At 32.4% G+C, this 16,551-nt stretch overlaps 1 protein-coding gene across 10 annotated transcripts in view; it reads right to left on the bottom strand.

The window, feature by feature from the left end:
- Positions 1–16,331, bottom strand: part of LOC118203005 (cation-independent mannose-6-phosphate receptor-like) — a 58,143-nt gene extending 41,812 nt beyond the window's left edge. For 3 of the 10 annotated variants that reach the window (XR_015043768.1, XR_015043765.1, XM_085826157.1), the window contains exon 1: positions 15,798–16,331. The gene's annotated coding sequence lies outside the window, so the exon portion shown is untranslated. Of the gene's footprint in view, positions 1–15,085; positions 15,159–15,231; positions 15,739–15,797 lie in introns of those variants that run through there. The other 7 variants (XR_004760497.2, XM_085826160.1, XR_015043769.1 and 4 more) reach the window with 6 other exon arrangements.
- Positions 16,332–16,551: the final 220 nt, after the last annotated feature.

Here is a 16,551-nt window from a genome sequence, read left to right as displayed (position 1 = left end):
CAGACATGTACTCTTGATGTAAATAAAAATAATTTGCATTTAAACACTAAGCCAATGTGCACTACTATTTCTAATAAGAAACAGAAAATGCAGGACATTCTGACATAGAAGTATGAAATTTAAAAAAAAATTAGTTACATTCTCTGGGAATAAAATGGATACTATAAGAAAAGTTATTCTAACTGCTAATATAGAAAAATGAAAAAATATAATAATTATGTTGCAGAATTCTAAGTTACACACAAAGAAGTACATTCTGCATTATGATTGAAATATTGCCTGCATTGTGTGAAAAGTAATGTCTGTTTACACTGAAAACTTACTGGGGGAATACAAAGATTAGGATGGAGAATTAGGTTGTTTAAAGAGAGAATACAAAATCCAGTTAAAACAAAAGAAAGTAATAGTAATTTACATTCAAGAAAAATACTCATAGCTATATGAGATAAAGTGAAGAAAGAGTTAAAAAAATGGAAATTTTAATGCTATAGAGAAATAAACATATTCGCTCATCATCATGTGATGTGAAACTATTGCTGAAGAGATGGCACATGATGTGACACAATATATGAGGCACCCGTCATGGGCTAGCACAGGTTAAGGCAACGCCTCATTTTTTATTCTCCAGTTAAATCAACATTTTGTTTTGAATAGGTATGCCGGTATTGGCATGAAGTGAAGGTTGGAAACTAGTTGTAAATGCCTGTGGTTTCGAATTAAGTGCTTATTGAAAAAATAACTTTATAATATTAGTTGTAGGGAATAATTTTGAAGGCCCTTCAAAAGAAACGTGCAAAATAAAAAGCCCCTTCTAATAGCTCATGAAACAGCACATTTTGGGGCTGAGACATCAGACAATTGCCCAAGTGATTTTAGTTGTAAGGGATGACATGTCAACACCATGATTTTGGTATGGTAGAAAACATAATTTGGAAAAATGACTCATCATACGCAATACTATTTCCTATCACAAAATTTGAGTTTGCTATGACCTATTTCAGGTCCTACAGACTATGTTAGCCAGTTTTTTATCAATACTATATTGAATGAAAAAGTTGCTAAAACTAATGAAAATGCTCGTGCAGAACTTTGTTGTTATAAAAAAAGGAACATTCCCAAACTAATGCTTGGAAGGACACCACAAAAAATTAACAATTGGCATTTGTGGTATTAATTTTAGATATGGGAACCAAATGAATGAAACATATGCAAGATTACTGGGAAACAGATATACAGTTTGGCTTGCAGATATTCTCAGATAATGTGAACAAGAATGAGCTTTTGTTATTACTGCACTGCACTCTGCAAAAATCGCAAATCAGAATGCTGAACCCCCAAAAGATCAACTATATCAAATCAGCAGTATTGCGAATTTGTCCAATGCATGATTATCTGAAATATATTACCCAGAAAGAGCGATTAGATTAGATCAGGAGTCTTTAAACTACGGCCCAAGGAGCAAATCTGGCTCGCGAGTGCTAATGATCCAGCCCACCAGGGGTTTCTTTAACACTTTAAGGACCGATCGCGTATTAATCGGCTTTTTATCATCAACACCTACTGATCGATCGCCTTTTTATCACCAACACCTGTTGACTAATAGCCTGTTAATCGGCTTTTTTCCGCCAACGCCTACTGACCGGTAGCATATTAATCGGCTTTTTTCACCAACGCCTACTGACCGATAGCCTTTTAATCATTTTTTTCTCAGGGCTACTTAAAAATAGCCTATCAATCAGCAGCCATGGCGATAAACAATTGCCATTTCCTATATCATCTGCATTTTATTATTAGAATTGAGGTACATTGCTCACTTGCGTCAAGTGCGTTGCTTCGTAAATTCCCACATTTTCACACCACTAAAAAAAAAATTATGGTTCATGATGAGCAAAAAAAATGGTACTACAGAGTTTTATTTAGATGATTTATCAGATTATCCTGACAGTTATTCAGAAAGTGATAGTGGTGACAAAAGTGATGGTAGTAAGAATCTGCGGCTGAGCGGCCGGTCGGGCGTGCATATGCTGTTGAACTGCTAGCGGTCAGTAGAGTGTTAAAATAATGTTATAAAATTTCAAGTAACAAATAACATACACATTAACTGTTTTATATAACAGTCAATCTAGACATGCGTAGCCTATCATGCGCGTTCTTTATAAAACATATCATAAACATTATACAACTGTTTCTAAATTTACAATGAGTGAAATACTATAACACTCTATATAAAAATAAAATCATGTGAACATGCACGACCTCTTCATACATAGTTTAAATTACACACATTTTCTGTCACACTTCATTTAAACTTATTTCCTCAAATTTAATTAGAGATATACTTCTTATTCGATCAATTCAGTTCTCACTTCGCGACAAGGCAAAAATGCATAAAAACTCAAAACAAATTCAAACAAAGAGTTTAAAATGTAAATAAATGGTGGCTTCATTAGGCTTAGTAGCACTTAAACAACTTTTAAATTGTTGGGAATTCTACAACTATTGCATGCAGATTAACTAAAGTCAAAACATGTATGTTGTTCATCATAATTGCATCGCCGTGGTATGATGAATTAACTGAATCTTGGCCCTCGAATATGGCCCAAGGGCTAAAACGTTTGGAGAGCCTTCGTTTAGATGAATAAATATTGTGGCATGGATGACTTATTTTCAGACAATATATACAAATGCCATAAATATGGTATCAAGCTGTATATAATAAGACGAATGCTATGGCCCTCAAACCTAATCATATATACAGGTATATTGGATGATTTTGAACTAGAAAAACGTCTTGCTGATAGATAAATGCATTGTATCGGAACAATAAGAACCAAAAAAAAAAAAAAAAAAAAAAGATTTAAAAAAATAAAGAAATGGCAAATCGCAGCATAGTATGCTAATGGTATAATAATTATTAAGTGGAAGGATAAAAAATGATGTTACTTACATTTATAATGAATGCAAAAATGATATACAAAGTCTGAGATTTGGACATTCAATATCCAGAATGATCTAAAATGCGGATCTCGAATGCGGACCACCAACTATTTTTTTTTCGTATTCTTTACACATGCACATTTGATTCCCCCCTCCCCACATAATAAAACATGTAATGGTTCCCAATTCTTAATTTCACCACAGCACTAAATAAAATACCTCGTTATTGAAGAAAAAATCATTTATCACAAATTTGTATGATCAATAATTTGGCTCTATTGCTGCATATCTGCTCAGCAAACATCTCAAACTGAAACATTCCACATAGATAATCGTTGATCTGGCGCCAGCCTGGTGAATCATTATTGATTGATACATCATTGATGTTACCCCTACTAATACTTTATATACCTGAAGACAATCTGCTGAATCATTATTTATCACAGTACAAAGTCCATAATCCGGACTCGTCGCGACTTCGGCGATTCCGGTTTATAGATCATTAATTTAAATCCGTGATCTAAAGGGTATTAAAATTTACAAAAAAAAAAAAAAAAAAAAAAGCTTAATATTTATTTATTTACTTTATTAAACATTTCTTTCAATGTTAGTTCTTTAAGTTGCTTTGTTTTTTGTGCTAATAATTTCTCTTTAATTCTATAAACAGACATAATTTCTTGTTCAGTTACAAAGTTCCACTGTTCAAGTCCTGTAATTGCTGTGTCGAGAATACTAATGAACTTGTCAATCGAAATTTTTTCATTTTCAATAACCTCTCTGTCACTTTCTTCACTATCGGAAGCGGTATTTTCCGGATCTAGAACCATACTACAGATTTTTCCATCCGTTGATTGATGATTGGGGCATTGTCGTCGCAATGAAAAACTTCTGTTATATCATCTTCATTTATTACCGCTTCTCCACATTTCTTTACAAAATCCAATAACTGGAAAATTTCACCTTTAGTTTGCAATGTCTGAAAACTTTCAAATTTGCGGCTATATCATCTTCATCGTCCTCACAATGAAATACGGTAGCTGGCCATAAATTATGGTAAGCATTTTTTTAACGTATCTGGAGACATATCCTCCAACGATCTTGCGATGCTCCACACAGCAGATATTATGCTAAAAAATTTCAAAAAGTCTTGCCATTGTTCAAAAAATTTAACATAGATTTTTAAAATGCTATTTTATATTTGCATTTCAGCGCATGAACTATTCCCATATCCATAGGCTGAATGATAGACGTACAATTTGGAGGAAAGAATAATATGGATACATTATCTTTCACTAAAACTTTAAATGAAGTATGCGCCACACAGTTGTCAACAATCAGGACTATTTTTGAGTCATTAGGTAAACCAACCAAATTCAAATGTCACCGAGCCTTCGATATAAAACAATTTTCAAACTATCATTCATTAACGCTTGTGTCATCCATGCTCTTTTATTTGCACGATATATAACAGGGAAATTCATTATTCCTTTAAATGCTCAAGGTCGTGCATGTTTTCAGATTATGAAAAATTTGCACTTGTGCGTTCCTGCAGCATTTGCGCAAGCTAAAATTGTTACTCGCGCTTTGGAATCTTTGACACCAGTTGGAGCCTTTTCTGTAGGTTGCCAAGGTATTTTGCGGTACATATTGCCAGAAAAGACCAGTTTCATCAGTGTTGTAAATTTGTTCTGGAGATACTTGTTCACTAGTAATGAGTTCAATGAATTCATCTGCAAATTGTTCAGCAGCTTCACCTAAAATTTTTAATTGTCTTATACCATGGCGATTTTTCAATTTGGTTAACCAACCTGTCGAATATGTGCACTCAGTGTTTAAGTTCATTTCTTCATGAAATATTTTGGCTTGAGCCATTAGCATTGGATTCGTCAATGGCACACCTTTGCTGCGACGTTGTCTGGCCCATTCAGTCATCACTTTTTCATGATCGTCACTTTTAGCATAACAAACAATTTTTCTGTTATTCATTGCAAGTGAAGATTCAGAATCCACAAAACGTTCCTTTTTCTTTTTGCTTATGTCATATACAATTGACTTTCCAATGTCATACTCCTCGCATAATTTTGAGACGGATATGCCTTTATCCATCTTTTGCAGCAATTCCACTTTTGTTTGATGGACATCGAAACATGCTTTCGCTTTGTAGATCCTTTGGCAGCTACAGAATTGGAAACTCTTTTTGACATAATTGAAAGTTTAAGCTTAATTTTTATAAAATTACTCCAATTTTATAATCTCCAAAAAAATAATAAGCCGGATCCAATTAGAAGATTAAGAAACAACGCAATGTGCAACACTAACTGAAATGCCTTAGAATCAATAAAGATAATTTTAGCCTAGCTTATACTGTCCATTATACATTAAATGCGCCTGCGTAAAGCATACAAAAAAAAAAGTTTGCGGCTTTGAGGTTCGGATTATAGATCATTTTGGATAATGGACATCCGGATTATGGACTTTGTACTGTATATTTTGCTTTCATCACTGCATGTTTACAAACAGATGACAACTTGAGTAATGACTCATGCAGTGGTGCGTAAACTTTTTTTATGTTAGTAATTGAATAACAAAGAGTATGGCAACCATTTATATTGACATTACGCTTGGCGATGATTACAGATTTAAGTTAATGTGCTAAGAAAATTGACAAGGAAAAATTTAACAAAAATTTCTTTCCAGATGCTAAAAATAGATTTTGTTAATGATACTCATAGGCCAAAAGATTATATTTAGTGCTATTTGAATTAAGAATAACTGATTTGTTATTCACATAAACCCACAACCGACGTCAAAGCTAGTATGGCCGCATCGGGAGGCAGAATTTAGGGAAGACAAAGGGAGGCACATGGTAGCAGAATTCAGGACCCATAGAGAGTGCATCAAGCAGTAAGATATCTAGTGCTGTCGCTAAATAAGCCTTAAGCATACATAGGAATTTATTTATTCAGGACTCATAAGAACTTAAGCATGTGCAAGAAATAGACATAAGTATAATAAATAACTAAACTAATGCAATTCAGGCTTAATTGTCTTGGTGCGCAATAGAAGCAAGATAAAATTTAGTAGAACAACTTGTCATTAGTTGCCAATCTCATGACACATAGCCAAGTATGTATAGTGATTGATAGGTTTCACATATTTTGTAAAGAAATGTGGAGAAGCAGTAATAAATGAAGATGATATAAAAGAAGGTTTTCATTGTGATGACAATGCTCTTCAATCATCAATCAATTAATGGATGGTGAAATCTATATATAGTATTAAATCCATAATTATATAGTATTTCTGGTATACTATATAATTATGGATTTCTATATATAGTATTTCTGGATTTAATACAATAACCATATAGTATTAAATCCAGAAAATACCACTACCGATAGAGAAGAAAGTGACAGAGAGGTTACTGAAAACGAAAGAATTTTGATTGAACTCAGAATTCTCAAAACAGCAATTACAGGACTTCAACAATGTAACTCAACAAGAAATTATGTCTGTCTACAGAATTTAAGAGAATGTATTAGCACAAAAAAATGAAGCAAGTTACACAACTTACATTGCAAGAAATGTTTAATAAAGTAAACAAATAAATATTAAGCTTTTTTTTTTTTTTTTTTTGTAAATTTTGATACCCTTTAGATCATAAATGCTTCATTATCTCATAAATCATGATTTCATACTTTTAATTTTATAATTTTTACATGCCTCTTACTAGATTTAAACTGATGATTTAAATGAAAATATAAATAATAATAATCATGAAAAGAAGCACTTCATAGCAAAACTGTTCATGAGAGAAAGAAAGAATCTAGATGATATTTACATTTTTACAGCTGGTAGATGTTGCTCAGCAATTTGTTTCAAAATTCAAACTGCAGTACTTTCTTTTTCATTAACTAACAAATTCCACAATCCCAGTGTGAATCTTTACAAGGAAAAAAAAAAAGCTCAAACATTAACCAGAAAATGACCATCGTAAGTATAAATCTGTACCTGATTAACGTACCCATGTACAAACCTGGGTTGCCACATAAATACAATTTTATGACATCATTCATGGGTTGCCTATTTTTGGATTAGTGAGTTGCCTGGTGATTTTTTTTTTTTTTTTTTTGGTGATTGTAATGAATTAACTTTAAGATGCTCTTTATGTAACTTAATTTAACAGCTGATACATGAATACTGTACACAACATTACAACACACTAATATACATATTCATGTTATATATTACTGCCCATTTTCAGGCAATGACAAGTTTTAGAGATAAATATATATATAACTGTTACTATAACTTAACAATTATCTTCACTTTTAGTCCAATAAACAGTACTTTATATAACACCAGAAAAAGTAGTTATGTGAGATAATATAGTTACAAAATAACATATAGTTAAAGGAGGAATATAAAAAATAACTATTTTGTCTAAGTCTCACTCAATCCAGATTAAAAATTTTTAGAGAAAAAGCTTTTTCTTTTTTGCTACTTTTGTAGCCAACTGTTCTAATTTCCATTTGTGAGCTAGTCTCAATTTCTTTTCAGCAGCTTTTATACAATCCATTGACACTTTTTTATTTTCTTCTTTATTTTCCGCAATGTTTAATTGCTTTTTTTAGATTCTCGTTCTTCCTTTTTTATCTCTAGCTCTTCTTTGTACAGTTTATGAACATTCCTTAAATTTTTACATAGAGTTTTGCGTACTGGATAATGCAAATGGTTATCCATATGTCCGACAGATGACGCCAGCACCGATCACTGAAATTATTGAAGTCAGCTCTCGTTTGACAGTTGCTTGCTCTGCATCTAGTTCCGCCTTTCCACATAAGCCCCACCTACTTCGCCTTGATGTGAAACAACGTATTTCGCGATCTCTGGCATGAAGTAACCCCCCCCATTTGCCAATCACATTTTCTCAACGGTTCTGCATCGATTTCAGAAACAGCCCGAGTGACATTAAAAAAAGCGGAAAACTTTCATACCTGGTAAATAGTTTGATAAAAAGGGTGGGTTATATTCAATTCAGGTGTGCACAAGAATGTTATTCTAGATTTTGGAGATGGGCACACTTTGTGGTAAAATCGCACTTCCGACCGGAATTCATTGAATTAGGAGTGGGATGTCTTCACTGTCTCTAGTCATTTGAAAGCATGATTTTGAAGTGAAAAAAAATTCTAGTAAGAAAACAGGAATTATGCTGCAGCATGGATGTTTTGTGTCATGGTGAGAGCTCCATACATAAGTGGGAGAAATCAATAATTAATATGCGAAAGAATAAATGTTAATATAATTTGAAGTGAACGTTGATAATTTTGGTAAATCGCATTTGCTTTAATAGAAATACAGTTGACCTAACATTTCTTTTAGTAGTAAGCATTCATGCCCTTATATTGACTTAATTTCCATGGTTTAACTACATATATTTCAAGACTTATTAAACATCACACCAGATTAGGCCTATGCTTGATCTGACATCAATTTTTCACCTTACATTATGCTATAAATTTCTATGTTCACTTGTTACGTGTTCAATTCAGGCTGTGGTTTATGCCCAGGAGCCTGTTACAAGTATCCCCATGTACCTAAATTTTCAGTAATAATAGATATGGCTTCAGCCAAATGAAAGAAACACAGTGCAGGTTTCAAATGCAATTTCTGAAAGAAAACAGGAATCATGGTGCAGCATGGATGTTTGGTGCCATGGTGAAAGCTCCATACATGAATGGAAGAAATCGGTAATTAATATGTGAAAGAATAAATGCATTTCGTATAAAGGAGTAACAAAATGGCCCATCCTAAAAGAAAGTGTTTCGAACTGGATCTTAGAAAAGATTATATGCAACAAAATATAGCATTTATTTGCCTTAAAATGGAATGCAAATGAAAGTGAAAATTTTAAAGGAAGTTTTAAATTGTAGTCAATTTATGGCACGGAATAAATTAATTCTACAGGAAAAAACAAAATTTTCACAAAGGCTTCAAAAGATTAGGACAACAAATTGATAAATTTCCAGATGTAAGTTATTGACATACAAAGGCAAAATCTATATATATATTGTCACATTTTGGAAATATAGATAAAACTCCATCAATGTTTGATATAATAGGAAATAAAACATTGGATGTGAAAGGCACAAAAGTGGTTCACATGAAAACAAAGTTTAATCTTTGGATTATGGTAACTTGGAGATTTTTTGGCGAAAATTTGGCGACCAACCCTGCTACAGCAACCTGCTAGTTTTTGTTTGGATGCCATTTTGTTTTCACGAAGTAAAGGCATGTTTTTTTATTTTTCCCTCAACATTTTTTTCCAACAATCTGCTAGCCGAATTACGCTTATGCTAGAACTTTTATGGAACAAAAGTGCTTAATGATGGCGAAGATTAGGTGAGAAATTGGGAGAAAGTGCAGAATCGCAATTACCGCGCTTTTAAGAATTGCACATACACAGTATCCTAGAACTGCACAAAAATGGCATTGCGCACACTCTTGACTTTATCCATGTACAGTGCTAAAGTCCTAGCTAGTAACCTTTATCGCCTTACCAATATGTCGCCAAACTACCTGTTACCATATTCCAAAGATTAGACAAAACAAATTGTGAAAAATCTCAGCTCCCTGTAGTGTTTTCCCATTTAGCGGACGGTACACAATTAACACCCATGGCTATTTTTAAAAGAAAGATAATTTTGAAATGAAATTTGGGAGGCAGCAATCTTAGAAAAGTGCTCAGGCGACCAATGGCCTAGGAACGGCTCTGCTCAAGAACATAAAAATAAAATCCTTCATGACAAATAAATATCTTACTGGAATTCCTGACTCGTATTCAGTTCGATCCACAATAAAAAATAAAATCTGTCAAAAATAATGTTACATTTATTCTACATAACTTTTCACAACTAATATTAAAACTTGTAGGTTATCCCAATGCTTTTAATTTTATATTTTGGATAAAATATTGCATAAATGCATAAGTTTCTCTAATTAATTAATATCATTATTTGGTACTATTCGGTTTCGAGGGCTGTAAAAAAACGCCAAACTATTGTTGATGCCAATGCTGCCAAAAATAATTGCGGCAACCCTAATAATTGCAGCAAGAAAGGAAGTATACTAGTAAATAACTATCTAAGACTGGTGTTTTAATTTAGATGAAAGGTTAATTTCATATAATACTTTTTTATTATTATAATTTATATGAAAAAGGCTAAACATGACTGAATGGAAGCATAAGAGTAAATAACTATTTCAGATCATTATTATAATTTATATAAAAATTGCTAAACATAACTGAATGGATGCCTGGGTTGATCTTTACATTATGGTAACTTGGCGTTTTTTTGGCGACCAACTCTCTACAGCAACCCTTTATTTTTTTTTTCCGCCGCCATTTTGTCTTCACGAAGTAAAAACATGTTTCTTTTCTTTTTATCTACTGAACACTTCTTCCAACAATCTACTAGCCGACTTACACTTATGCTAGAAATATTATCTAACAAAACTGCTTAATCATGACAAATATTCACTGCAAAATTGGGAAAAAGTGCAAATACCATACTCCTTACGCGTTTTCCAAAATAACACATACACATAAACCATGTACACGCCGACTTATTTTTACTTAAAAAAAATCCCAGAATTGCACAAAAATGGCATTGCGCACACTCTTCACTATATCCATGTACACTGCTTTTTTCTCATAAATTAGAAAAATTTCACGAAAATACATGACAATTTTCTCAATCTTTAAACCCGGTAAAAAGAACATATATGAAATTACCTGATCGCGAAAAAGTATTTACCCTTTCCAAATATGAACATTTCCACATATAAAATAAATAAAATATCCAAAAACTTTTACCTCTAAATCATCTATTACATTATACACGTCACCAACGAATTCATACCGCAAGCATTACAAATACTTAGTATCAAATATTTAAATTATTTCCATGCACGTTTACTTCAACTTAAACGTGTACCAAATTCCTACAAACATAAAATTCACAAAATAACTATAATTTAATTAAAATATCACTAAACCATGTACACGCCGACTTATTTTTACTTAAAAAAACATCCCAGAATTGCACAAAAATGGCATTGCGCACACCCTTCACTATATCCATGTACACTGCTTTTTTCTCATAAATTAGAAAAATTTCACGAAAATACATGACAATTTTCTCAATCTTTAAACCCAGTAAAAGGAACATATATGAAATTACCTGATAGCGAAAAAGTAATGAACATTTCCACATATAAAATAAATAAAATATCCAAAAACTTTTACCTCTAAATCATCTATTACATTATACATGTCACCAACGAATTCATACCGCAACCATTACAAATACTTAGTGTCATATATTTAAATTATTTCCATGCACGTTTACTTCAACTAAAATGTATACCAAATTCCTACAAACATAAAATTCACAAAATAACTATCATTTAATTAAAATATAATTTAATTCAAAAACACTACTTAAAATATAAATGAGCACATACATTAAATTAATACATACATAAATACCCATTTCGAATTCACTTTAGTTACGGCCATGGGATCCAAAAATTCACGAACACTGTTTCACACAACACAGAATAAAGCCAAATACAAAATTTCCAGATTTTTTCCCGATTCCCCCCCTTTTCCGATTAAAGAACCGTAATTCGTCCATTAATATCACATGACATATCCCATGATCTCTCATTTCCCTCACACAAAATAATGCGTAATCGGAACTGAGTACTGCTCACATTATTACCAAAGTGCCAGGTAGTAACCTTTATCGCCTCCAAAATGTCGCCAAACTACCAGTTACCATATTGCAAAGATCAACCGATGCCTGCATTGCTATTTCACTACCAACTTATCACTAAAGCATAATTTCATCTCGTTGGTTGTTCAAACGTAATTTTCTATAATGAATGATGCCTTTTCTTTGAAAATATTTAGAATTGGAATTCAGAAGTGCAGAAGCGCTCACTTATTTGTTTGCCACTTTTTACAATTGGATTTTTGTCAATTTTATTTTATTTTTAAATGAAAATAGGCCGATGTGTACATAGATAAAGTCAAGGAGGTGCGCAGTGCCATTTTTGTGCAATTCTGGGATTTTTTTTTAAGTGAAAATAGGTTGATGTGCACATGGAGTATGTGGAATTCTTAAAAGCGCGTCAAGCAGTGAGTGATTCTGCACTTTACCCAAAATTCTATTGCCGACTTTTCATCATGGGCAATTCCCAAATTGTTAAATCCATAGGATATCAAAAAAGGATTTAAAAATTAAACTAGTATTTCAGTGGCGTCTTAAGAAATAGAGAACTATATAAACTTACGCAATCTGAAACCAGCCTGTACACTAGATTTGGCGCGCTGTTAAATGGGCGCGTTTGCTAGATTTGGTGCTTTTGCGTATACATTTTCACTGCAAATTTTTTACGGCTCTCAAAACAGAAGAGTACCCATTTTTTATATCATTATCAAAGTTTATTTCAATTACTTCATCAAATTTAGATTAAATAAAGATTTCCCATGATATGTAATAATGTTAGATAATTTAGAAGGTTACAGGAATAGATGGTTTTCATTCTTTTAAGAAAATAATATGATCATACACAAATAAAGATTTCTTTTAAGCATTAACTTCTAAAGTTTACATTAAAAAAAAAAAAAAAAAATCAGTACCTTCCAATTTTCTACACCACTACCAAAAAATCATGAGAAAGTATTCAAGAAAAAGCACAGTTAATCTCAAATATAATTATGCAGTAACATGTCAACAAAATCTGGCAAGCTATATATATGTGCAGTACATGTCTATTTTAGCCAGCACACAATGCCAAAGTTTGTGGATGACAAATTGGTGTAATTCTCTAATGTTTTCTGAAGTAAAAAGAATCGATCTGAAGAATAGTGCAAAAAAAAAAAAAAAAAAAAAAAAGGATTTCTCAAAAGTGTTTTATTATCGACATTTTCTTGCTTTTTAATCATTGATTGCTCTTGAATGGAATTCTGAGTGTGGCAGTTATTTTGAAAATTGCTATTGTTCTCACAATTAACTTTGTGAAAAATTAGTTGCTGACAACTGCAAATGCTCTTTGAAATCGGCAATGAAGTCATATTTTTTTCGACTGGATAATGCATTTCAATGCAGATAATCAGAAAGTACAAAGAATTCTAACTTAAAAAAATTCACCATTGTTCTTGCTAATGTTAAATACAACAAATACCGAAAGTTTTATACGACTTTTTAGGATACTTTTATTACTACAGACACACTTATTGAAAGCAGCATCAAGATTATCGATATATTTCCAATGTATGTCCAAAATTGCGACCAAACAGCCAAACACTCTGCGTGTCACAAGAAGAGTTCTCAGTAGGCTATTATTATTACTATAATATTATCACTACATTAGTATCATGTTTTCAGTCTTTTCCCACAAAATGTGTTTTATTTGCTAAGGAGTGGAAAAGGTGTTGTATTCTTCTTCCTTCCCCCCCCAAAAAAAAGGCATCTTGTATTGCATTCAAATATGTCAAAATAGGCATACAATGAAACTGTGTGTCAACAAAATCAATTAAAGTTAGAATGTGAAATGTGAAAATTTACAAGTGAAAGAAAACCGTATGTTCTGCTAACATAATTCCGAAAATACTTTAATCCTATACTGAAAACATTCATGGCAATATGTCAGCCACAGACTACACAAGAATCAGCTATGCTTGTTATGCAAATTTTCACCTTTTCCTTATTAAAACCTCCAATTATCTTTAGCACAGTTCAAATAATAAAGCAGTATTTAATCACAGCATATATATTTTAAAAAATGATTCCATTATTAATCACTTAGTCAAACATTTGAGATTTTTTTAAATTAAATAAGATAACAGCACATAATTTTACAACAGATTTTTAGTGATACTTTTTAATATGACCTCCTGATAATTTAACTTAAAGATGATTCAAAAACTGAGGTTAATACTGTTGTAGAAAGGTGCTTAAGATCCTGTCAAAGATGTTCTCTGAATGCTTAAGATCCTTTAACCTTTTGAAGACGGGATGGCCATTATAGTGGCCATACAGTCCTCTCTTTGAAAAGACGGGGTTGTAAACTTTAGTGGCCATGTCTTTTTTCCCCATTTACCAGGCTGAAAAGTGGGGTGAAATGTCAAATTTGATGTCCCTGGGGTTTTAAACACTTATCTCTTTCAAAGGTGTTCCTTTTGCGACATAGATGCTCTGGGAATCCATTAAACTACACACAAGAATCTTTGTTGTAAATAGGAGGTGATTTCTTAGAGGGGGTAAAGCATTCAGTTCAAGATTTCCCGTCCTTTGGTAGCTTTTACTGCTACCAAAGCCCCAGCCTCAAAAGGTTAAAGATGTTCCCAAAACGCAAAACAATAAATTTGTTCTTGTAACAACTACTCAACAGCGCAGAATACCAACAAACCATAATATTTTTTAGAAAAACGATAGACCAGATGATGAGGCACCTCCAGCCAAAAAAAATTAACAAAAGGAAAGAAGATAAAATTTTGAGAAAAACATAGCATGGAAAGAAATCTTGTTCAAGGAAAAGAACTCAAACAATGAATGAAAGAGAAAGAGCATTTTGTATATCAGTCCCTGTACATTTCAATGAACATAATGAACTATATTTTTATTTATTTTATACTGCAGATCAGATCTTAAATTATTCAATTTTGAAAGCTTTTAATTTAGAAACTGTACTTCAAGTTACATATAATTAAATAAGTAAATGCTGAAGTTTTGTTATCTGGCTCTCAGGTGGGACATTTTCACATAAAGAAACAAAATAGGTATCTTATTTACATTAGCTATGATACAAGATAACTATAGAAATTTTACACAGAAAAAAATTCTCTATAAAATTCATCCACTATTATTGCTCATTTGTCACTTTTGAAAGCATTGTTTGAACTGCATGACTGCATATGTGAAAAAATTATTTTAAGCTCTTCCATCCGGTTATCTTATATAACGGTATTCAACACATACTTAGAAAAAAAAGATACTGAGAATAATATAGCTAAACAAACAAATTTATACGCATTAAAATAATTAAGTCCCTCAAATATTTCATGTATATTTTTTACTTTCAAACTGCATAGGTCCTTTTGCATATTTCTGCATGGATGCCTTTTGTAAAGCTTTCCAGTATTATGTTAAATTTTAAAAACACTGGCTCTAACATTGTATATCATATCATAAAATTCTACTTTTACACAAAAATATTACATACTTAAAGAATACGTTCCAAAAAATAAGAATTATTCTTATAAAACATATTTAAAACTTCATGAAACATTTAGAGTAAGACAAAAACCTTTGATACTTGATACACTTAATATTTTTAAGCTTCCGACTGAGAAAACGGTCTTCGAGACTTCTCATCCTAGCCAGTAATTTCCGTTCAGTATAAAGGGAAAATGTTTCCCTCTGAAACACTCCTCAGACTAGGGTTTCTTATTTTCTCAATTATATTAGAATTTCCTATTGGAAAGCTCCTTGAGGCTTTGTACATGTGGTAACTTCACCCGGGGAATACATCAGGTGTCGGAAAAAGCAAGTTAAATTCTTGCTAATGCCGGCAAAATCCAAAGTATCAAACAATGTGAAATATTGGCAAGTTCCCTGAACTACGGAGGGAAACCTTTAGGGAAAGTAACACAATCAAAATTATCTCTGCCTCGTATATCGCATGATTTAGCGTCGTCTAAAGTGATGGGGAAAAATCGCAAACAGCCTGGTGTACGAAAAATAAGCCAAAATGGAAGTATAATTTTAAACCACATTTATATCACTTACCAATCTAATAACGACAGGTCATATTCACCACCCTGATCCTGGAAAACACAACTAGAGCATACGTTATGAAAGAGGAAAATCACAATAACAAAGCTTTCAGTAAACCACATTTTATGAATAAACACACTTTTTAAAGGTTTCACTTTTAAAATTATCATTTTTCAAAAAGAATCATTTCAAAGCTCATATAATGGAAGTTTTAAAGGTACGATGTTGAGCTTAAAGTCCATTTATACCGCGTCCATCCGAAAAATTAGCGATTGGATAGGAAATTCAATACAATGTATTTAAAAAAAAGGGCGGAAAACCAAAATTTCGACAAAGCGAGACAAGTATAACCAGTTTCAAAGTTGCCGGTTTGTCGACTTCATGAATTATTGGTGTTACTTTGGCTGACGAGAGTACGGGTTTTTGGTGATTTTGTTTGTTGCAATTTCACGATGGCAATCATTGCTGCAACACTCTACATCAAGATCAGTAAAATACTTTCTTATAGGATATTTTAGAAACCTTGCTCTATATGAGTGTCAAGCGCTAAAACCCCAAACGCGCAGGGAGGTCACGTGACATCCGAACTACGTGAAAGATGATGTCACGTCAAAGATACGCCCCTTACGCTCAGTAAATTTCTGCGCGTAAATTGAAACATGCTTGTACAAGATGAATTTCAGTAGAGAACAATTTTCGGAAAATACTACAGATGCTAACTAAGGGACGAATTCAAGTGCAACGCTTGTCATGGTAATCGCACTTG

Source organism: Stegodyphus dumicola, chromosome 11, assembly GCF_044657685.1.
Source record: "Stegodyphus dumicola isolate Sdum_Otavi_A_Nest chromosome 11, ASM4465768v1".
Lineage (NCBI taxonomy): Eukaryota > Metazoa > Arthropoda > Arachnida > Araneae > Eresidae > Stegodyphus > Stegodyphus dumicola.
This window is presented reverse-complemented; position numbering and strand designations above follow the sequence as displayed.